This window comes from Serinus canaria, chromosome 2 (assembly GCF_022539315.1).
Source record: "Serinus canaria isolate serCan28SL12 chromosome 2, serCan2020, whole genome shotgun sequence".
NCBI lineage: Eukaryota > Metazoa > Chordata > Aves > Passeriformes > Fringillidae > Serinus > Serinus canaria.
This window is the reverse complement of record NC_066315.1, coordinates 66,632,880-66,656,108: the sequence shown is the minus strand read 5'-3', so window position 1 is coordinate 66,656,108 and position 23,229 is coordinate 66,632,880. Positions and strand designations below refer to the sequence as shown.

The following is a 23,229-nucleotide window of genomic DNA, read 5'->3' as shown; positions in this document are numbered from 1 at the left end:
AAGTTTGGGGCAGCTCACATAGGTGTTTCCCAAAGAACAGAGTTCAACAAAGAGGCAGCAAGCCATTGCCCAGGGGAAGAGAGAGGGGCAAAGAGAGCATATGGGAAGGAGAGACTGCACAAGTCTATGCGTAGGAAGATTGGGAATTGTGATACATTGTGCCAGAGAAAATATGCAGAAAAACACAGCACCATGGAGAAACACAGGTTCCAAGGAGATGAGAGTTATACCATGAGGCACTGTACAGGAGAAGGAAGGACCACATGGATGAGAAGGAATGACCCATAGCTGAGGCCTTCAAAAGCAAAATGATAAAAAGAGAGGAAAGATTATGAAAATGAGTGTGGGTGCTTCAGGGGTAGAATGGCAATGAAGGCTACATTGATGAGAAAGGTGGCTGAGTGGGGGAAAGAATTAATCTGGCTATACAAAGATGTCAGATCCACTTGAGAAACAGATGTATTGAAGATGCAACTCATCCAAAGCAGATGTCAAATACATCATACATCTACTTCTCTCTGGAATGGGGGAGCTATTAACGATTCAAAAGAAGACACCTACCCCAAGCAGGTCAGATTTTAATGATTGAATAACCTTCATGCCTAATAATCGTCTGCTCTTGGGTGGCAAGCGGAAGGGGAGAGCTTTGGGATGAGGGCTGTACGTATGTGTGTTTGAGGGTGATCTCCTGGGAGATTTTCCCCAGGGCTGGGTGTTACCTAAGGAAAGATGAGTAGGTTTCAGTGGTGCCTCACTGCTGAACTCCTCAGCAGAAAGGACTTTCCCAAGGAACTCCACAGGTGGGTTTGTTTCACTTTTGCTGGCAACACCCATCTCGCATGTTTAATCCGACAGGCTTTGAGTGGGAGATGCTCATAGGGCCAGCAAGAAACAATATGTCCAGGAGCAATGAGCCAGCCTGCAGGACAAACTGCAAGAGATGATGGAACAGCTTGTGCACTGGCATGGCCCCTCACCCTGCCAGCAGCTATGGCACAGCAAGGACTCCCACAGGATCAGGCGTCTGTATGTCCACAGCAAGCAGACTTTGGCATCTTTCAAACAGGCTGCAGTTCAGGCCCTAGCTTGGGAAGCCTTTTCTCCACTGCCCTCTCCTTCCTGCCCAGCATGTGGACGAGTCAAAGCAACTCCTGATGGCTCAGGGTCACCCAAGTCCCACACAGCCTGCTGCTAGCCCTGGTTACAAGACAGACCTGCCTGATCTCCTTACAGTAATTAACAGCAGCTCTTCAGTTGGTTTAATGTCACCAGGACTCTTTCTACAAGCTCAGCTCACACAGAACAGTGCTTCCCACTCTTTTTTCCGTGTCAGTGAGCAAAGAGTGCTCACTCTGCCCTGAGTTCCATCCTGCAGCACACCCAGCTCCCTGCATCTGCCTCACTGTACAGCCCACGCACAGCACCCAGGGATGCTGCAATATCAGCTGAGCTGGGCCAAAGAGCATGGAAAAAGCAGGAGGGCATCCAGGTGACTGAGACACCAGCAGCATGCACAATAATGGCTCAAAACCTTGGCATGGCTCTTTGGAAATATTACTTGTGGGCAGGGGGGTCGGGGAGGTGGAGGAAGTATTGTCAGCATTCTTTTATTCATACTGTATGTAGAAAAATACCCTGAAACAATGCAGTTGGGATTGGCAGCAGCTGTGAGTCATTTGCCATAGAGGCAGAGGTCTGTGTGAAGCCCCAAGCAGGGCAGGAATTTAATCCGGCTCCCCAGATGCTGCATAAAGGTGTAAAATGTGAGCTTTGGTATTGGCTCACCATCTGCTTCAAGGTACATGCAAAAACACAGTAAATACCATTTGCATGTATTTGCAGATTTACTGGTCAGATAAGTGGTAAGGATGGTATGAAAAAAGCCTGCTTAGAAACAAGTAAGGTTAAAAAGAGGCGTCTTCATCTTTGTTGCTACCACTGCTTTGTATGGAAATAATGCTTACATTCATTAAACTGTAAGTGGTCATCACAGAGGGTAAAAATAATTAGGGAGGAAATAATAGGAAGGATGTTATTTAAAAGTGCAAATGCTTCTGCATCCTCACCTGTGCCTGGATACTGCTACTGCATGCACCTCGAAGGGAGTTTATTCAAAGAGAAAGAAAAAATGAGTGAGAGTGAAAACAAAAATTGTATTGAAAGATTGAAAAATCAAGTGGAAAAATCTTGTACCCCATAAAATCCTCTGGCTTTTTAGAAAATGTTTATCCCCCTTAAGTCTAAAGGAAACGAAGACTTCCAATTCCACAAAAAACACTGGAAAAATATTTCTATTTGCCCAGTCTCATCACTTCTGCCCCAATGACAACCTCACCATTTTAAACTGATTTTCTAACCCTGCAGTGGTAACCTCCCGCAAAGCCCACACGTCTTGCAATCAGCTTTGAATCACAACAGGACAAAAAAGCCACTTCACTTCTTCTACATCACTGTCCCCCTCACTCTTTCTTTTTTTTGAGATGCTGATCCTGGGGGGACAATGAAGCCAACTTTCCACAAACATCTCAAGGATAAGACAGCTTTTAGAAAGGGGATCAGGCATCCACAACACACCTGAATGAGGGACCTGACCTTCTGAAAGGCTGGGAGGCAGGTCACCAGCATCCCAGTGGGATGTGACATAGGTGAATCCTTGTGAAAGTTTGGCATCCTCAGCTCCTTCAGCTTACTCTAAAAGGCAGAGCTTTGAAATGAGTCGTGTTCAGGACTCCAAGTGGGAGATGGGGACAGTCAAGTTTTAATGTCTTTGATGCAGGAGCCCAGACAGCACTTCCTTGTGATGATGAGGACTGGTACTTGTCTTTTTTCTTAACACACAATCCAGAAAAATGGAGTCATATACCAGGAGAGAGAGGTTTATCTGCACTAATAACTGCAATAATTCCTGCTCATTTTTTTGCAAAAATGACCTGCATACATAAAGGCTTCCTTAAGCAATATGTCTGATAGATCCTACAATTTCAAAATGCACTTCTCTGCATCTAGCCAAATCCTCAGAGAGAGCATTTTTTGTTCATCTTTTATGTCACACCGGGGGCTCTAGCTGCTGCCTGGTTCCTCCTGCCCCTTGAAGCAGTCACATTTCCACCTAGAAGAATAGCAGTGAGGCCCATCCCAGGCACATCTCTTATGGCTGAAGTGCTCTAGAGCAGAGGAGTTTCTTTAACTTTTGCTTCTTTTTGCAGCTTTCTTATGACTGTTCTCTTTATGTTTGGCTTAGCCTGTTTCCCAAAAAGGCAGGACCATTTCCCTTCCGGTTTGGGGACAGTGCCTCTTTCTTACTCTCATCTGCTGGTATGCTGTAGGTGTTCTGAGGCGTCCAGCTCTCCCCTGGAAAGACGTTTAAGAATCATAAGGTGTCCCTGTGGAACATGCACCACTTTTCAAGCATGTCAATATTCATACAAGGCAGGAATACCTTTACTAAAAGAGAAAAATTCACTACATTTTTCTTCATTCTTCTTGAGGGTGTCCCTTCAACAGCACTCAACAGCTGTTCAATGGGATAATCGCCTGCTAGCCTCATGTCACTAATTCAAATGCTAATGGCTCTCAGTGCATGAGAGGTTATTCAGCCATCCGGCACCCCAGGTACACTTTGTATGAGGAGGATGATGAAGGGATTAAGATCCCTTCTGGGATTCTAAAGACATTGGAAAGAAATGCTTTCAGATTAATTTGGAGAGGAGATGATGTCCAAGACAGTGTATTTGGCTTGTATGGCAAGGTTTTTGTAGTGGGGTGCTCTAAAGGTGGACTCTGTGAGAAGCTGCCAGAAGTTTCCCCCATGTCCAATGGAGCCATTGCCAGCCAGACCTAAATGGACCTGAAGCTGGCCAAAGCTGAGCCCATCACTGATGGTGGTAGCACCTTTGAGATAATGTGTTAAAGGAGAAAAAGTTGTCACATGAGAGAAACTGCAGCTGGAGAGAGGAGTGAGAATATGTCAGAGAAACAGCCTTGCAGACACCAAGGTCAGTGAAGGAGGAGGGGGAGGAGGTGCTCCAGGTGCCAGAGCAGAGATTCCCCTGCAGTCCATGGTGCAGCCCATATGAGGGCAGGCTGTGCCTCTGGAGCCCATGGAGTGGAGCAGATACTCACTGTGGAGGATCCCATGCCAGAGCAGGTGGATGCCCAAAGGAGGCTGTGACCCCATGGGAAGCACATGCTGCAGCAGGCTCCTGGCAGGATCTGCGGCCCTGTGGAGAGAGGAGCTCACCCTGAAACAGGTTTGCTGGCAGAACTTGTGACCTCATGGAGACCCACACTAGTAAAGGCTATTCCTGAAGGATTGCACCCTGTAGAAGGGACCCACAGTGGGGAAGTTCATAAAGAACCACAGCCTGTGGGAAGGACTCACCTTGCAGAAATTCATGGTCTGTCTTCCATGGGAGGGACCCCTGGCTAGAGCAGGAAAAGAATGTGAGGAGTCCCCTCCCTGAGGAGGAAGGAGCAGCAGAGACAATGTGTGATGAACTGACCACAGCTCCAGTTCCATTCCCCTGCACCGTAGCCCCAGACCCCCATCCCCCTGCCCTGTGGGGAGCAGGTAGAGAACTTGGGAGTGAAGTTGAGTCCAGGAAGAATGAAGGAGTGGGGGGAAAGTGTTTTCAAGATTTAGTTTTATTTCTCATTATCATACTCTAATTTGATTGATAATAAATTAAACTAATTCCCTCAAGTCTGTTTTGCCCATGACTGTAATTGTTGAGTGATCTCTACCTAACCGTATCTCAATTGAGGAGCCTTTTCTCTCTCTCCTGTCCAGCTGAGGAGGGTGGTGATAGAGCAGGTTTGATGGGGATCTCACATTCAGACAGGGTCAAAGACAGGGGAAACCAGGCAAGGAGGAGGGCAGCAGGAAGGATTTGCATGTTTTGATGCCTCAGAGGGATTCCAACCCAATGCTGAAAGATCCTGCACCCAGCCCAGCCTTGGTGCCAGCCAACTGAGCCAGGGCTCTGATCTCAGAAAAGTACTGCTTGTGCAGTGGTAGTGCTCAGCAAGCACAGGTCGTCATTCTGTTGTCATGGCTAAACCACTGTCCCAGCAGTGCAATATTGGCTACCTGCACAGAAACAGAGGTACCTCTTCCTAAGGCTCAGGGTCACTGCCAGAACTCCGCTCCTGGCCAGGTAATGCCAGTCTCAGTGACCCTCCAGCCATGCAGTGCCAAGTGCCAAGCTGTCAGTGCCCCATAGGGCAAACCCTCTGGTGCTCCTTGTCTCTGTGACAGGAAAAAGGCTGCAAAAGGCAGCAGCAAAACCTTCAAAATCAACCCCACTTTCATGGAGCAAACCTTGCAACTTGATCCATGCTTTTGTGTGTGCGCACATGTGTGTGTACAAAAGGGTTTTCAATGCATTAATTTATATTTCACACATGCAATTCCCCAAAAATTTCATGGTCGCCACAATATGTATTTTCTTTTACGTGGAAATAACCACAGATTGTATAGTCACACTGTTAAACAGGTCTCACCATTACCTGTCAGTGGTATCTACACAAAAGCAGAGCTGAATTTAAGCCTAAAACTACTCTGTTATGAAACTGCTGATAATACACAACCCATGGGAGGTGGGCTATCACTGTCTGTCCTTCTACACAGGATTATGGTGATGACAAAGGAAAGGAACAATGGTGACTTTGGCTTCCACTGCAGAGACTGTTTGATGTGCCTTACTTGTCCCTTCTGTTCTTCAAGAAGGGTACCCCGATCCCTGGTGTCTTCTGTCTCAAAAGTGGCAAGCAGGAAGAGAAAAGGAGAGTTAACAGATCAATATAATACCCTTGAGCAGGATACATAGAAGGCAATGAGGGTAAATGGCTGGGAAAAAGGATAGATCTTCTACAGTTCTTAGCAATGCTCCCTTGAAACTCTTGTGACCACATTCTCCAAAGGGATCAATAATCAATGAACATGCACTTCTATCTGTTGGAAAAACTATTTTGATGCGAAACCAATGATGTGTTTTATAACTGGTCTTAAGTCCATGGAGGACACTACTATTTAAGGACTTTTACTGGCCAAAGCACTTTCTCAGCCTCTCCATTCATCTTTGACTTCCTTTTTAATTTTTAAATGATTCTGTATTCAGTTCTACTGGCTTGATATCTCCAGTCCCCTCAGCAGGTTATTCCTAATTCTAGTTCCTTGGCATCTCCTCCTCTGAAGAGTTACTTATGCACCAGAAAAGTTGCTCTCATTTCATGTTCCAAAAAAAAGTGTATGTATCTGTTGCCATGGCAGTGGTGTGGGTTTCAACCAACCATTTTAGCCACACTAACTTTAAAATGGTAACCAAGTTTGAAACTCTTTGGTTCCCTCCCAGAAAACACAGAACCAGTGCAGTCAGCCAAATAATGAGTGCTGGAACACATCTGCCCTTGTGGGCTTGAAGGTGACCACCAGGCAGCCATGACTGGTCCCCTCCATGGGCTGCAGGGCTGACCCAGCTTCCCCTTGGAGCTGTCATGGCAACCTCCACGGTTGTGTTTCCTGCTTTGCATGGAGAAACCTTCATTTTCTGGCTACGGCAAAGCAAAAACTCAGTGCCAGTGGCACTGCAAAGTGGGACAGCAGCTCAGCCCTTCAGCCCAGGTCCTCATCCTGAACAAAACCCATGTCATGTGGCAGCAAAGAAGTTGGACACAGAAGCAAAGGCAACCTGTCTCTTACTCTTTTCCATTCTGGTGCTGCTCTGTTCCTCATCAGGCAGCACATTCAGGCTGGCTTGATAAAGAAATGAGGCACATGGAGCCATTTCATGTGTGCACACCATGAGGCACAGCCTGCCCCTCTTAATTTCCAGTCCTCCCTGAACTCAAGGTCATTGCCCACACAGACCTAACTCAGCAGAGGTTTAATATCCTCAGATCCCCAAAATCCACTGGAAGAGTCCAAAAAGGGGAGAGTGATCATGACTCCACACAGAGGAAGACAACAGTGGGAGCTCAGTCTGCACTGGAGAGTTTGCATGAGCACAGCACAGGTTGAGGGGCACCTGCCTGGGCTGCTCCCAGGACCTCTGGTTGGGCATTTACCCGTTCCCAACGATTCATTACTCCAAGAGGGAGCTGCCCACGGCAACAAAGAAATGTCAGCACTTTATACGGAAACCCTTGCCAGTGAAAGTGGAGAGAAAAATGTTCTGAACCATGGGGCAGACACCCAAAAATCCCTCCTGTGTGGTGGGGAGAAGGGAAAAGGAAAATTTAAAAAAATTTAAAAAGAAGAAAGAACTAGAAAAAAAAAAGAGAGGAAAATGCCTGGGAGGTTTGATTTATAAAGGGAAATGAGCTGCAAGATAATGTGCTTGGACTGGCCAAGCTGAGGCGGGTGCGAGAAAAGTGGGTGACAGCCAGCAAGCACCAGAAAGAGCCCAGGCAGGGGAGAGGGAAAAGCACAGCCTGCTCAGAGGGAGTGAGACACAGAAAGTGCATGCTAAGTAGGAGTGCCAGGATGACATTTGAAAAGGGGAAAATTTAGGCTGAGTGTCAGGAAAAGCTTCCTGACAGTGAGATGCATGCACTGGAGCCATCCCGCGGGAGAAGTGCTGGAAGCCTCATCATTTGGCTTGCAAGGGCTGAGCTGGAGGAAAGCTGCAAGTCCTGGAAAGGCCTTGCAGAAATCCAGAGCCTGCAGAAAGTCAAAAGCAAGGCTTGCTTTAATTATGGGAGGCCTGGCTCAGAGGTGAACTCCACAGGCAGGAAGATTGTCCAGGAAGAGGGGAACTCCCAGTAGGTGACTGGGAGGCAGCAGGTCCCAGGCTCAAGCATCATTCTCCTCATGGGAGCCTAGAAACAAATGGGTGAGCAAGATAGCAAAACAGATAGGGAAATAAAAAAAAAAAAAATTCCCTTCTCCTTTAAGGCAACATTATCTCTCAGCAAAGAGTTGCTCTGCTCTGGCCGAGGCACAATCAGTCAGGGCTCAGGCTTCTGTTAGTCTGGGCCCCTGGGAAAGCCAGCTGCCAAAAAAAGAGGGAAATTTTGCTTTAGTCAGGGGGTAGGGCATGGGTGTATTGGGAGGAAAATGAGGGAGAGAGTGAGGGAACTTGCACAGGAGAGCGAGGGAGAGGGGGGGACTGTGTCTCTGGATATGTAGCAAGGCAGAAAGCCCAGCAGGATGGCTTGGGAATGGGGGAAGGAGGTAATGGCTGCAGGCAGAAGCCAAAGCAGAGAAACTCCAGGAATTATGGTGTTTCTCTCCTATCAAGAAGAAGCCTTGTCTGAAGAAATCTGTGTTAAAAACAGCCAGGGCATGGACTCTGTCCCCAGAGCTCCCTGAGCCACCAGCCTTCCCCATCACAGGAGGAGGAGCAGGACGAAGTGATTTCCCCTGTGAGGAGGCAGAGTAACTTCTCCTGCAGGGGACTATCCCTGTGCCCCATCCCTGGGCACGCTGCTGGCCCAGCTGTGCCAAGCCTGGCTGGCAGGTAGCCTCCCCATCGTGGCACATGAAGACCTACAGCATGCAGCTCCAGAGGTGTCAGCCAAGCTCACAAGCAGCCTGGTGAGAGCTAAACATCATCCCACCAATTCTAGTGGCCTTACTGGGAGCTGAGATCATAATGTCACTTCCTCAGCATGACACCAAATTTGAAACTTTGACCCCTTATGAGCTCCTCCTACCCCCAAGGAAAGCATCTCTGTGCCAAAGGTAGCCACATGTTCATGCAGGAGATAGTCAGGCATGGGCAGTTAAAGCAATAACTGAGCTGTGGCACAGCTGCCCTGGGAGTGCCATCCCTCTCCCATCCCAGCTTTTACTGCTGTGTTCCTTTATTCAGATACACCGCCCTCTCCATTTAAACAGCAAACCCAGCAGGGCAGGAAATGACAGCCCATGCTCTTGCCGAGCCAACAGAAATGGAGCTAAAGTGGAAAGCCTATTTTAAGAGTAAAGTACAATATAAAGAGGCTGCATTTATTTCCAGACCAGACATTACAAACCCAGGGAATTCAGAGTTAAAGTTATGCTTAAAATAAATTCAAACTTGTTGAAGTGTGGCAGTGTGCTACCAAGGAATACAAATAGCCTTAATTCTGCCCTGAAGTGACACACAGCCGTATGACTGTGATTAACATGTTTTAGTACTTGTGCTCCTAAACTAGATTACCCTGATAAATACAATTTTTTCCATATTCCCTTGCTTTTCTCCTCTCCCAGCAGCCCTGTGCCCCAGATATAGCCACTAGCATAGATTTCACTGCCTACCAGGAAAAAAAAAAAGATATATATCACAGGTCCTTCACATCTGTAATGAGAGCCCCAGGCTAAGTGTTGTCTTGGAAATACCCTCCCTCCCACCGTCAGTCAGATCCGCAGCCACCCCTGCCCAAGGCTCTGGAGAGCACAACTGAAGTGAGCACCAAGTGATCATTTAGCCCTGCTGAGGAGAAGGGAAGGGCTTCCCTCACACTTTTGATACCACTGTAATCTACACTCATGTATTTATTTCACAAGCCTATTAAAACCCTGGGTTTAAAGTGTAGAAAAAACAAAAGAGAGAGAAAGAAATATCATCTGGATAAACAATTATGGCTTTTTGTCAAGGATTCAGGAGCTAATCGAGTCCAGATCTGTTCCACATTTACATTTACATGTGAAATTGTACTTACTGAGCTAGAAAAAGTCAGATTAGCATCAAGAGTAAGCTCTGCCCCTCAGCTACATAGTGCAAACCCTGGAGTGAATGAGGGCTCCCGGGGTGTAACAGAAGGCAAAGTTTGGCCCCAAATACCTAAGGGCCATTTGGCTGAGATGCACATGAAAGTGGCTGCTCTGCACTTCAGCCCAGTTTGAAATGATTGTCCAGGAGTTGTATTTACTTAAGAGAGTGGGTGGCCTGAATTGTCACGATGTGTTCAAATATTTGGCACTAAATCACAGCTGTCCACTTATTTGCACTTTTGCTGCTGGGCAGCAGGAACACCCCTGGAATTAGTCAGCATCAGACACATTAATGAGCTAACAGATATATTATGGTTTACAGTTTGGGCTGCTTTTGTCCACATAAATGCACACCTCCTCTCCGCTTGTTTCCCAGAACGGCATAACTTCTTGAACATGTTGACTTTCCAAGCTTTATTTTATCTGGCCTTTATTAATGAGCTTGCAGAATTTTTTCTCTGAGATAGAAAAGCACCTTGCCCCTAGAAGCCTTTCTGAGCATTACACACAATCTAGGAGAGACTCAGAAGTGTGAGGGGAAACAGTCCAGCCTCCAAGAAGTTCCTCTTCACAAGCCAAAAGCCGTCCTCTGCATGCAAAGATCCCAAGTAAATATGGAACCAGTAACAACCACGAGCAAAGACCTTTACCTAAGGAAAATATTTACAAAGTCCATGTTACAAGTCATATCGTCTGGAGGAAAATGCTTGCACCTTTGCTCTGCAGAAGGCAAGGAATTTGTTGCACCAAAGGAAAGAAAATCTTGTTATCTGAGTTAACATTCCCATGATTGATTCATCCCACTTCTCCACCACCAGAAACCTGTTATAAATCACTGATATAGCATAGGTCATTATTTAATAACTTGCCAAGAAAATTTATCCTGTGCAAGAGGACTTCTGGACCAGTTTAAATTCTTTGCAACTTGTATGCCTAATGGATGCTAATTGTAAATTATAGTCATTTTTATTAAACAAATCAACAGAGTTTTTACCAGGGTAATGCTCTAACATGGAATCAGTGGGAGCCAGGTTTTTATGTGTGTGAATAAAATAGTTTTTCAGAAAAAAGCTTATTTGCTGACACTGAAGTTTCTTGTGGGAATACATCACTTTTATAATTAAATTTTCATCTGGAAGGTTTTTCAGGTCAAAAATGGAATTTCTGGTCAGAATCATAGCAGGGAGGAACACACAGGAAGCCAGGCTCTCAACTGAGCACAGCCAAGCCTCTTGCATCCCAAGCACTTGGCTGAATGATGGAGCCAGCAGCTCATCTGCCATATGGCTGCTCCTTACCTGGTCTTAACCATTTTTGGCCATACTTTTCCAGCACCACTTCCTGGTTTTCCTTCCAGCCCCTCCCAGGAGCAGGAGGTGCAAAGCCATGGACAGAAAGCAATTGCTCTCTGTACAATTGTATTTTCCAGGAAGCATCCCCAAATGGGTGCTTACCTCCAGCCAGAGGAGCACAAAGGAGCAACCCCACTGCCAGGAGCTGCTCTCACCCACGCAACAGGATCTGGGAGAGGATGTCTGGCCATATCTGCCTTCCCCTCCATGTGCAGGAACACAGCATATCAACAGAAAACACCTCTGGTAAGGGCACAAATGTACCTCCCTCCCCGGGAGGCTGCGCAGCGTTATCTGCAGCAGTGGAAGGAAGCAGAGAGCCCAGCTGCTGGGATGCCTTCCTACCCTCACAGCCTGATTCACCAGAACAGCCTGGCTGCTCCTTGCCACCACAATAACCATACACCAGAGCTGCAAGCCTGGTTTCATTGGCAGTTTGTGACACTCTTGTACCCACAGAGTGCTAGTGATTAGCTGGAAGGGGCTGGTGAGCCCCTTCTCAAGCTCCTCTGCATTGCATACCTCAGCCAGGCTGCTGCAGCGAGGGTGAAACCGAGTTGTCACCCAGCCCACCACACAGCCTTGTCCTCTGTTCACCTTCAGGAGGGCAAGTCAGAAGTGGCTCAGCTCAGCCGGCACAGTCAAATGAGTCTGAAACACTGTTAGGAGGGATTAAAATCACATGTGAGTGTGTTTGTGTATGTGTGGTTTCACAACACCTCCCTCTCCCCACCGCCAGCCACACCAGTTTCCTCAAAGAAAGGCAGAACAGTAGAGCACAGACCCAAAGTTATGCCGTGATGCATTAAAGCCTTGTTTTCCCACTGCTTAAAGAACTGACCCAGCCCCCTCAAATGTTCCCAGCATACTTGAATTGTGAGTCAGAGACCACAATGGAGATACTTGCCTAGCTTGACAAAGTTTAAGTATCTCCTGCCAAAGAAGCAATCACTGATTTTTTGCTCTGTCACTCATGAGTCCTGTTCCTGCTGCTCTAACCACACAAAACACACTGCCTCATTGTGGAAGCCAGGATTACTGTTTGGATGCTTACCTGTAGCATCTCCAACTTTTCATAATCCCCTTAATGAGGAGTGCTGCTAACAAACCAGATGGAAATTTGCAGGTATTGAAAGCTCATGTCTCTGTACCCACTATGGAAGCAATAGAGGATGGAAAGAATAGCAATACTGAAAAGCAAGGCCAGGAAACACTTCATCTTTGCAGGCACAGTCTAACCTTTAAAAGGAATAATAATTCAAGAACAAGATTTCCACAGACTGGTCTGGCACCTCACTTAGTAAAACACCCTAAGGCTTAGGAGCTAATACCTGATGGACCCTTCCTTGCACTTCATTTGCCATAGCTAAAGCAATTGCCTGCCATGAGTTAGCATCTAGAGTGGCAAAATAAGTTTTTACTCTTTCAGTTGCAGTGGCAAAAGGCCTGCAGCACTGAGCAGGGCTCCATTTTCTTCCACACCCCTGCTCCACCACGTGTCATCCAAACAGCTCATATAGCCCTGCTCAGGGCAAAAAGATTATTATTTTACTCACTGTAGGCCATACTCGTTTCCTATTTGCTAATTTTCCTACACAATCCTGAGTTCAGTGCTAGAAACGTATTTTCTTAATTAACTTCCCCCCCCACCCCTTTTTCTTCCATCAAAAGGTACAATTCTCACACAATCCAAGCACTCTGGCAGAGAGGCGTGAGGGCTCCAAGGAAACCCCCCAGTAACAGAGTGCAAGGCTTGATCTGCAGTGAGGAGAGCTGGCAGCCCTGCACTGCACCTCAGCACACCAGCTGTTGCTCCAGTGGTGGAGCCACACTGGGAGGAGTTCAAGGACCAGCAGCTGAGAAAAAAAATGTCAGGCAGAACCAAACCTTCCGTTACATGATGTCGAGGTTGTGTGTGTGCAAGTGTGTGCATTTGCTTTATTTTTCCTTTTTTTTCCACCACAACTAGACTTAGTATTTCTTCAGAGCATTCATGCTTGTACTTGTACCCAGAAATCATTCCCATTATCTCCTCCATCGCCTGGGCTGCAGCGCAGAGAGCAGCCTGCTGTTATCCATCCCTGCTGCCTGGGGTTTGGGACAGCTGGGCTGCAAGGCTGGAGAGATGGGGGAGTTTCCGGGCTCTGGGGTGCACAAGGACGAGAGAGATCATTTGGTGTGCTGCTAATCTGTCTCTGCAGGAGCGCTGGTTTTCGCCTCTGTAGCACCTGCCATGGGGCACCTGGGGGTGGGACACAGGAGCAGGAAGAAAAATAACTTCAAGCAAGATTTACTCCTTTCCTTATTAGTTAATGCTTGCCAAAAAACCTTATGCAGAGGCAGGGGGTTGAATTGGTCTGAGTGGACTTCACATAACCGAGGTAAATATTACACTTTGACATGTTTCTCCTTTCAGGAAGGGGGAATCTTTGACTGAAGCTGTGTCCAAAGCCCAAGACAGAAACCCAGGAGCTCTAGGATGTTCTTTTCCCAGTTCCGCCTGAGGCTTGATATTTCAGGACCATGGTGTTTTGCTGACAAACATGAGCCATGCTAAACTGAAGATAAAATGCCAGTGAGGGTTTCAAACCTCCCATCCCCCGCCCCCTTCCCTGAGCACAGCACGCATTGCTCCGAGCTGTGCACATGTACTGGCCTCTCCCAGCTTGGTCCTGGTGACAGGGTGATGCACGGCCCAGACCTGCACTCCCTGAACTCCCCACAGGCTCTCATCTAGCATAGAGACAGGCACTGGAGGTGTGTAACAGGGAACAAGGAAGAAAAAGAAGCTGTTTCACTGTGCAAGTTATACAGATCTTAATAGGAATCTCTTCTGAGCTGAAAGAAAAACCCTGTTGTACGGTCTCAGTAGGTCGGACCAGCTAGTGCAGGGGGAAACAGTGCATATTTAGAGCACACTATTCTGGACAATAAGCTTTGGAAAGTGTTTCTGCAGGCTGGGCCAACCTCACAGTGCTGGCCCAAAAACATTTAATGCATGCTCTTCTCAAAAAAAGCATCTGGATTGCAATCTGAATGCAAGCAGCTTTTTTCAGCCCTCCATCCTCAGAGGCAGTGCAAGCAGATCAGGCAATTCAAGAGGCTTAAACTGGCCCTGGTAAAGTCTCAGCGCTCAGCTTGCTCCTTTAGCCAAAAATAAAGAATACATTGGCAAAACCATTGCATATTCACCTGGTAAGTTTCTAACGCTGTTTGTCAGAGCAGTGGCTGCCACCAGTGCACACCACAGCCCTCTCCCTGGTTTTGTGCCACCACCAAGCCATCAGCTGGGCTGTGAGAGTGTCAGCTGCTGCTTGCATTACAAAATCTGGAAGGGATGGACCCTGAAACCAGAGAAGCAGCAAACAAGGACCGCAGCAGAGCAGGACAGGCTGCTTACCAGGAGTACCTCCAGCACTTAGGAGCTAACAGATTTTCTGGGAACTCAGAAAACCTGCATAAGCACATGCACTTACACAATGTGCAGTGAACCACTGACTCTGTTCTTTTGACAAGGGCACGTCATGATGGGACAAGAGGTAATGCCTTTAAACTGAAAGTAGATTTCTATTAGATACTAAGAAGAAATTATTTACTGTGAGCATGGTGAGACACTGGAACAGGTTGTTCAGACGAGTTGTAGATGCTCCACTCCTGGAAGTGTCCAAGGCCAGGTTGGACAGGGCTTTGAGTAACCTGGTCTAGTGGAAGGCGTCCCTGCCTATGGCAGAGGGGCTTGGAACTTGATGATCTTTAAGGTCTCTTCCAACCCAAGCCACTCTGTAAATCTATTACTGCACATGAGACTATAAGAGCACCATCTCCTCACATCTGACATTCAGACCTGAGGACTGCAGAGACCTAAAACAGGGGGTGCACCTCTCCCTTGCCCCTGCTAACCTACAGCAGTTGCAAGGGAGGCAGCAGCACATGTCCTCACTCCAACCCACTACTGGAATCACCAGCAATCCACCAGGCTTTTACACCCTTACAAAAGGGCTTGGCAGAGCAGCTTCCCCAGCCAAGGCAAGGTTTGTATCAGGGGCTAAAGATCAAACTGTATCTATCTTTGAACACACCTTTGTTAGTTTTGGCTGCACCCTTTCAGGTATCACCTGCCTCCCCAGGCAAACACATTCCTATCCCGGCTGCCACAGGCCTGCTGCACTCCTCCAAGGGCTGCGTCCGCCTGCCAGGAACCTGTGTACCTACTGCATCCACATCAGCAGCCAGCAGCCAGGGAGGGAGAGCCCCAGCACTAATATGGCTGCAGCAAGGATGTTGCAGGGAGCAGAGGAAGGAGCTGGAAGCAGATTCATGGTCAGGCTGCTGCTTGGTTTTGCTGGAAACTAGAGTGGAAAACTGGCACCAGCATCCCTCCTCCCCAACAAACATTGCATTCATATGCAGAGCTACAGAGCAAACGATCTGTCAGTTGTTCATCTGGAGAACAGGTTTCACCAGCCTGGATTAAATGATTATGTTGCCACAGCATGTGCTTCTGGCTGCTCTTGGAGATAAAGGAAGTAAAGCACAAGGAGAGAGGCCTGACCCTGCAACCCAGCTCCCAACACCTTTATGCTTAAAGAAGGTTCAGACCCTAGCACAGAGCTTGGGAGATAGGGAGCAAGTGTGTTTAAAAGGATGAATTTTGGTGCTGATGCGCTGAAATTACTAATGCAAGAAAACACCTCATTCAGTCAAGAACAGAAGGTGCACACTTTACCTCCAATTACTGTCTCCAGATGTGCACCAGACTGGCTGTATTTCTGAGCCTGCTGCTCCTAATTCCCACAAAGCTGAAGGCAGAGGGAGTGCAGTTGGAGGTCTAACAGCACATGTGCAGCTCCACCAGAGCCTGCGTCCTGCCTCCACAAAACCCCCGTTGAGTGACTCCCTCAGGACGTAATTGCAGTCGACTTCATTCCAGGCCATGAGCATATGTCTGGCTACGGACATTACTGCAAGCACACAAGGAAAAAAAAAAGAAACATAAAGCAGAAAGTGCAAAAAACCACTGGTAATCCAAGCCCAGTTAGGATAATGGGTGTTTTCCTCCGTAGAAAAAGGTTACTTTGCTACCTTTGGCAGTCTGGCCAGCTTCCCTGCATTAGTCTCTTGCAAGGCACAAGAGAAAGGCTGACAGCAGCTTTGCAGACTCAAAACAAAAATATTGCACCAAACCCGTGGGCCCCAGAAACAATCCCTGAATACCTCTGGAGCCCACAGGAGTAAAAAGCAGAGGCCCAAAGAGCTAAAAGAGCAATTTTAGGACTCCCACAGACTTCAGAGAGATTTGAACCCTTATACCAGGGAGCCCAAGGCATCTTTTTCCACTCTGTGGCCTTTGATAGGTTCACTCCCACCAAAGTTCACCCCATGCCCCATCTCTCAGGGAATGATGTGTCTGTGATGGGTGCAGTGGGAGGTGCAGGGGTGCAGTCACGGCACAGTGTGGGCAGCAGGAGCTGGAGCCACCACCCTATGCCCCCAGCTTGAATCACAAGATGAGCAGTAGCAGCAGCACTGTTGCTTTGATATTTGCCTTTTTTTACCCTCTGAGAGTGGAAACCCGTGCTCTGAGCACTGGGAGCTGTTACAAACACTGCTCTGGGGAGAAGTCCCTACAAACAGCCTGCAGCAAGCACCCAGCACCCAACGCTCCCAGCTCAGGCACCTGCAGCCTGGCAAACCTCTGAGCCATCCAAAGTAAGGTCTTATCAATGGGAAGTGCCAGCCAGGCCTAAGCAACACTGAGCTGCCCTCCCCACCTCGAGTGGCCGTGGAAGCACATAGGATTTGTCCAGCTGGGACGGCTCCCGGTCAGGCATTTACGTTTATGGCTCATGGACAGACTTTTAAAAATACATCCCAGTGCATGCACGGATGTGCTCCAAGATACACTTATATCCACAAGCACATGACCTAGGAGGTGGGTTAGAGCTGAAGTGACTCAGCCTCCCAGTTACAGGAACAAAATTAGCAACCACTCATAGACGTCTTATGTCTTAGATGGGGCTAGATGGCACTGTAAGTTAGTTAATGTCCCTTTGCCTCAGGAGATTTTGCTTTGGCATTAAGATCAGTGGAAAACCAGGAAAGCTGGTGCTCCCTAGGGTATATTTTCCAGAACTGGGCTAGTAATTCACACCAACCGTCTGATTCAACACATTTTCAAGGTACCTAGTTAGGAGCTGTGTCCAATAATTTAGTCATTCTCTGGAATTTACTTTTTTTTTTTTTGAGAAAATAATTCTTGGCTTGACAGCATTTAAACATATGTTTTCTCCAAATACTTGGCCTACATTTTCCCTTCTTTAATTTATCCCATTTCTCCTCATTAACCCCTGCCCCCCCTCCACCCCCGTTGTTCCCATGCTGGATCCCTCCACCTCTCCCGGGAGAACAGTGATGAAATGACATTCGCCTCCCAGACCTCCTGGCACATCACCGTTTCTCTTCAGGATCAGCCCAGCGGGGCAAAGAGCCCTTTGGCCCGGAGCCCCTGAATCACTTAAGGATGCACAGCTGAAAGGGAGCAAAGCAAAGAGGTGGAGGGAGGCGAGGACCGGCCTTGGAGGGACAGTGCCTGGCTGTATTCAGGTCAGAGCATTCCGGTCCCACGGCCTCGGGTGTCTGCCTGAGCTGGTTGGGAGATGAACGAGTAAGGATCTGCCCTAGTCTCACACCCAGACCTTCCAGAGCCTCTGCACTCCGGCGAGCACGCTGTGGCTGATGGCACCGTGCCACCGCAAGGGAACGGCATCCACGTGGCTGGGGAGGAAGGGGGACGTGCAGTCCTGGTGCAGCACATCTGCCCCTGGGGCTGGGAAGAGGGTGGCCACCTCTTTAACAGAGACCCTATCCGTGCATCTCCCACTCCGATGGCTATCTCTCTCCCATCAGTTAACAGAGGGAGCAACCTTTTAGGGGAAAGGAAAAAAAAAAAGCACACCAAACCCCCAAAATCCCCAAAACACCATCCCAGCACAGGATCCCATCAGCTCCCTGACCTCCTAGGTCATTCATGCCTGTGAATCGTTTCCTCAAGTAACAGATTAGTCACGTACATTTGCAATGGCAGCGATTCTGCCAAATAGCTGAGGAGCAGGGCAGGAGAACAGCAGCATGACAAAAACAGGCAGAGGAGGGGAGAGCAGAAAAAAAACGTTTCTTCCTTTTCCCTCATGCCCCTTTGGTTTTCAACAGCGTTTGCATGCACAAGCTGCTGAACAGCTGCATCACGTGGTGGTGAAATCCGGGCATTATCTGGCCAGAGACCTGGACAACCCTGTCTTTCCTTTTTCACCCCCGGGCTGGCAGAAGCATTGCCCAGCAGCCAGAGCACTGACAGCTTCTATAAGGTTGGGACCAAAAGCCTCCCATAGTAGGAACAAGGTTTGGCAGCTGGGAAAACCTCTCAGTTGAGCTCCTGTCTTCGGAGTGAGTGACAAATGCCAGACCCTGGCAGGGCTGACATTGACTCGGGGCTGCAAAGTGTCCTGCTCAGAGGCGAGTCACTCGGAGAGGAAAACAAACAGGAAAAGGTCCCCTAAAGCTCCTGATTAATATGTGGCTTACTGCAAACAGTTCCTTTCTTCTTCCAATAACAGGCATGAAAAATCACCGCTGTCACTGGAGCAGCAGCGCGTGGAGCTGTGAGCAGGTCAGACTGCTCCTCTGTGCTGTGCATGCTCTGTCAAACTGCCCCTGTCCGACAACCTTCCAGCCACGAATGGCCTGGTTGGTAACAAAGAGGGAGATTCAAAGCAAGAACACCTGAGTGATCCAGTAACAGGGGGAAAAAAAATGCAGGCTGTTTCAGGTTATATGAATTGTGTGTACATTCCCAGACACTCAGTCTGTCCCTTGTAGTTCAGGGAAATGCTAAATGGGCAGCATGTCCTGGAGAAACAGTAAGGAGGGGAAAAGCAGAGGAGTGCCTGGAGGAAAGCTGATGAGCTGGTTTTCAAGACAAGCGTTACTACTGCAATAAGAGATAAGGACACATGTAGGCGTTCCCTGTCCTGGTAATAAATACCAGCTACAAAACTCTTATTAACCTCTGTAAAATATGTTGGTTCTGCCAGCCCATCCATTACAAACCTATCTGTTACTGTGGTACTCACTTCAGCTGTCCCAGAGAAAGACAGAAAACACAGCAGGCCGGCCACAGCATCCCATATTCCAGACAAAGGGAGTCACAGTTGCAAAGGATGCATCCTTGTTGTCATAAAAATGATGCTCCCCTCTTGTATCCTCTGCCTTAGGGGGCAGCACTGAAAAAGGAAACTAAAATACAAGCATCACTTTTGAGACAGGAACTTCACCATAACACAAAATAAAGAAACAAAAAAGACTACCTCAGGAATCTTCTGCCTTTCCTTCCTAGGAACTAGCAGCACCAGGGCTTGGCCTGAGCATCTGGCCTGGTGAATTCACTTGCAGTCCAAAGAAAGCCTGGCCCCATTCATCAGCAGGGATGGGAAGCACCAAGTCTCTTCTCCTCTCACCATCCCACTTCCTGGAGGGGAATTCAAGGACCAAGTGGCCTGCTAGTGCTGAGAGGAGTTCTGTCCCACGTGCTGCCAGGCTTCCCACACTGTCCCATTTCAGAAGTAGCATGGGGAGGAGGGGGAAATGCATAAATCGGAGCTCTGATACTTGGCACTACACCAGGACATAGATTGGACTACTCAATCATTTTAATTGCTATCCAACAGTAATCATCTATTTAGGTGATTTACTCTAAAACATGCATAGCTCTTTGGTATGTTTATAATGCTAATTGGGAAGGTCCTGAACCAAACAGCCACTCTGGGTAGCAAAGACGTGTATTTGGGGAGATTTATTTGTTTAGTTGTTTTCAGAACTTCACTAGAATATTGTTTTTCTTAGCTTTTTTTGCTTCAACATATATATTTTTGTCTATTTACTTGTCAATCTCATGTATTTGGCGGACATAAAAAATGCAGAGCAGTAACCAAAATTACACACACTTCCCATGCAACACAGGGTTATTCTTCCATGACTTGTTTCTGCCCTGCATATTTAATTTTGTACTCCTGTGAGGACTTGGGTGCTCAGGAAGAATGTCATTTTTACAATTACCAGACCTAAGTAGCTGCAGCTACATAAATGAGGAGTATGTCAAGATCTGAGGAGAGCCAATGGTTTTACTAGGTCATCAGTTAACCCACATGGCCAGGAGTGCAGGTGTGAAGGAGATAATCCACCTCCAAGACAGATCCCAGCATGCCTCCATGGGAGTTTTGTGCTTCACAGAGGAACTTTGCTCTCCCTTAAGAAAGATGGCACATCAGGAAAATGTTCCTCCTGCTTTACCTGCACTGTTAGCACCTGTGTTATTGCAGGTAGGCACTGGGAAGGATGTGTTGGGTATGCAGAAGCTGTTACCTACCATATAGTGAGCAAAACCACAGAGAAAAAGATGGTGCAGCCTCTGCTCTGGCTGTGTTTATCCTACATGTCAATGAACAATAAAAGCAGGGCACTGAAAAATAAACCTCACTGCTTCAAAAAGCCCCCAGGAGAGTTTCTTCATTGGTATCATATTTTTTGTTTCTTTCTGATTTTTTTTTTTTTACTGTTGAAGTTGACATCTTTTTCCTCTTGCTGAACCAGCATTTCCTGACAGCAAACCATGGTCAGAAATTTTCCATCCAGCCCTGAAGTGTGTTTCAAAATTTGGTGCTTGTGCATGCTTATGAAAAGAGGTTAATGTCAATCTCAGAAAATTATCTACATGATGTTCAAAAGGGTACCAACAGTGAGGAGCAGCACCTGCATTTAGGGAAGTCCAGACATTCTCTTGCTTCTTTGCCTCAGGGCTGGGGTCAGCTCTTCTCTGCTCTCTTACATTTGTAATGGTGATCCTTCTTTGCATGTTTACTGCCTAACTGACCTGTCACTTGGAAAAAAATCCTTCCTTGGGGAACACTCTTTCGTGACACAGCACATCCCCTTCCAAACACCCTGGGGACATTCTGATGGTTTTAAAACCAAACATCTTGGAAAAGAGCAGCGCTCTCCCAGTAAACAGCACTACCGTCAGGCCTCAGAGGGCAAACAAGCAAGGCAGGAGCTTGTGGGAGGAGATGGTAATAAATACAATAGTCAGCTTCTTAATCACTATCCCCAGTGCCTGATAACCATTACCTTGTTTCAGCTGCCCTGTGCAGAGTAGTGACAGGACAGCCCTCCACATTTGGAGGACTTTACCCAGCAAAATCTTCTCAGGGACGAACAAGCACTGAAGTGTAAACATACCCAAGAACTTTTAAAAGTTGGAAAAGGAAAATCTCTTATGCTGTGAGAGCCATCAGGCATGAGGCAGCCTGGGTACAGCAGCCTCCTGTCTGCAGCAGTTGCACTCAGCAATCCCAGCAGTTAAGGAGGCTTTTTTTGGGAGCAGGGGTGGACACAGTGAAAACCAGCCTGTCCTTACTCGGAACTCCTGCCTGCAGGGCACTCAAGCCAAAGCTGTCTTAATGTGCTTTTAAAAGAAGGCGAATGACAAGCAAGGCATCATTTCCTTCAGAGCCCGGCACTTCTCCTCCACTGAGACATCCAGAGCTGCTGTCGTCAGCTGAATGGGCAATAACTTCACCAGGAGGCGAAGCTGGTTTATGAGGGGGAGGAGGAAGAGTTAAACCAAACTCATCAACCCACCCAGTGTCATCAGCCAGCGGCTCTGAGCACACTCTCACCACGGGGAAGCGGCGGAGAGACACGACATCCCAGCAGCACGTCCAAGAGAGGATGTGTCCTAAAGGACACAGCTGATTCATCATCCCGCTCAGGAATCTCGGGCAGTTTCAGCTGCAGAGGCCTGACCCGCTTGGCAGCCAGCCGGCCGGCATCAGCTGCCTCCTGGAAAAGGGAAAGAAAAAATAAAAAGCTTTGAAACGACAGAGTGGGCAGAGGAATGGGGAGGAGGGGAAAGGAGGGAGTGTGGGGGGGAAGAGGTGGCCTTGCAGGCTCCGGTTGAGTAAGAGGCTAATTCCCCCCCACTCCCTGACCGCGACTCCATCTAATTACCCTGTTTCCTCTGAGCTGATTGGAAAGTGGCCTTGTGTCTGGAAAAGGCAGTAAGCATCTTACATGCATCTGTTCCACCTAATCCCTAATAACTAGTGCCTGTGTGTTCCGGGAGAGGAGGAGGAGGAGGTGGGGGAGGACAGGCAGGGAAGGGCCGGGAAGGGTTTCCCATGTAGGCTGCCGTGTGGCAGAGGGCAGGGCAGCCTTGTGGCCTGGGCTGGGGGCTTTCAGGGAACTAGCCTTGTTCCTCTTCCGCCTCTTTCACAATCCGGAGGCCCCTTCCTCCTTCCCTCTGCAATAATAACAAGTTTTATTTTAAAAAAAGAAAGAAAAGAGAGAGGCCTGTGGCTGGGAATAAGGACGCTTTTTGCTGAGCCTCGCTGCAGTTGGGATCTGTTTAAGCCACTCGTTTTCCCCTTGCCCTAATCCTGCATTATCCTTTAGGCATGACGTTCAATTCCTGAAGGGGGGTGGGAAGTGCTCTCCAGGGCCCTGCCTGGTTTGCCCAGGAATTTGGATTGCACTTTTTATGTGCAGCTCCGGGAAGGGGCAGAGGGACAATTATGCAGCCCTTTAGTAGCCAGGCAGGCACATTTTCAGCGAGCTCTTCCTAGTGGGAGCTAATTCAACTCGAGGAGAGCACAGGGATAAACATCTCCATTTGCCAGTAGAAGGATTGTCACATCTGGAATTTACACAAGTTACGAGGAGCCAGGAGCCACTATTTCGTTTCACTTGCGTGGCGTCATAAAGCAAGTTAGCACTTTAAAAGTGCTGCTGGGAAGATGGATGCAGGACAAGGACAACAACTCCCACAGCCCTGCCATGTCCCTGCCCTCCCCTGCCACCATCGGGGGACACCAGACTCAGCCCTGCATCTTGCTCAATGCCTTCAACTTTGCTCCAGCCCCTGGGAAGGGAGGCTTTTGGCCTCCAGCGCTGCCAGCTGGCTTCTCTTCTCCACGTTATAGTCCCAGGAGGCTGGGAGAGGGACCCACTGTGCCCCCTGCACACCTCACAGGCAGTGCCAGCCTTCCCCTCAGGCTCAACCCACATGGAGGAGAGCTCAGCAACCGATCGCTTTAAACCAGTTTCAAAAAGGTTGGCTATGCCTCTGTG

At 48.0% G+C, this 23,229-nt stretch overlaps 1 long non-coding RNA gene across 2 annotated transcripts; it reads right to left on the bottom strand.

Annotated features, from left to right (window-relative positions):
• Positions 1 to 808: 808 nt before the first annotated feature.
• LOC108963403 (uncharacterized) lies at positions 809 to 22,282 on the bottom strand. 2 transcript variants are annotated; one of them, XR_007777008.1, is made up of 6 exons: positions 22,111 to 22,282; positions 21,742 to 21,942; positions 19,179 to 19,341; positions 15,776 to 16,010; positions 4,123 to 4,220; positions 809 to 3,351 (listed from the first exon to the last, which is right to left on the bottom strand). It is a non-coding gene; the product is annotated as an uncharacterized LOC108963403 (long non-coding RNA). The 2 variants fall into 2 exon arrangements; XR_003945240.2 differs by lacking the exons at positions 809 to 3,351; positions 4,123 to 4,220 and adding exons at positions 9,079 to 10,347; positions 11,572 to 13,291.
• Between the last annotated feature and the right edge of the window lie 947 nt (positions 22,283 to 23,229).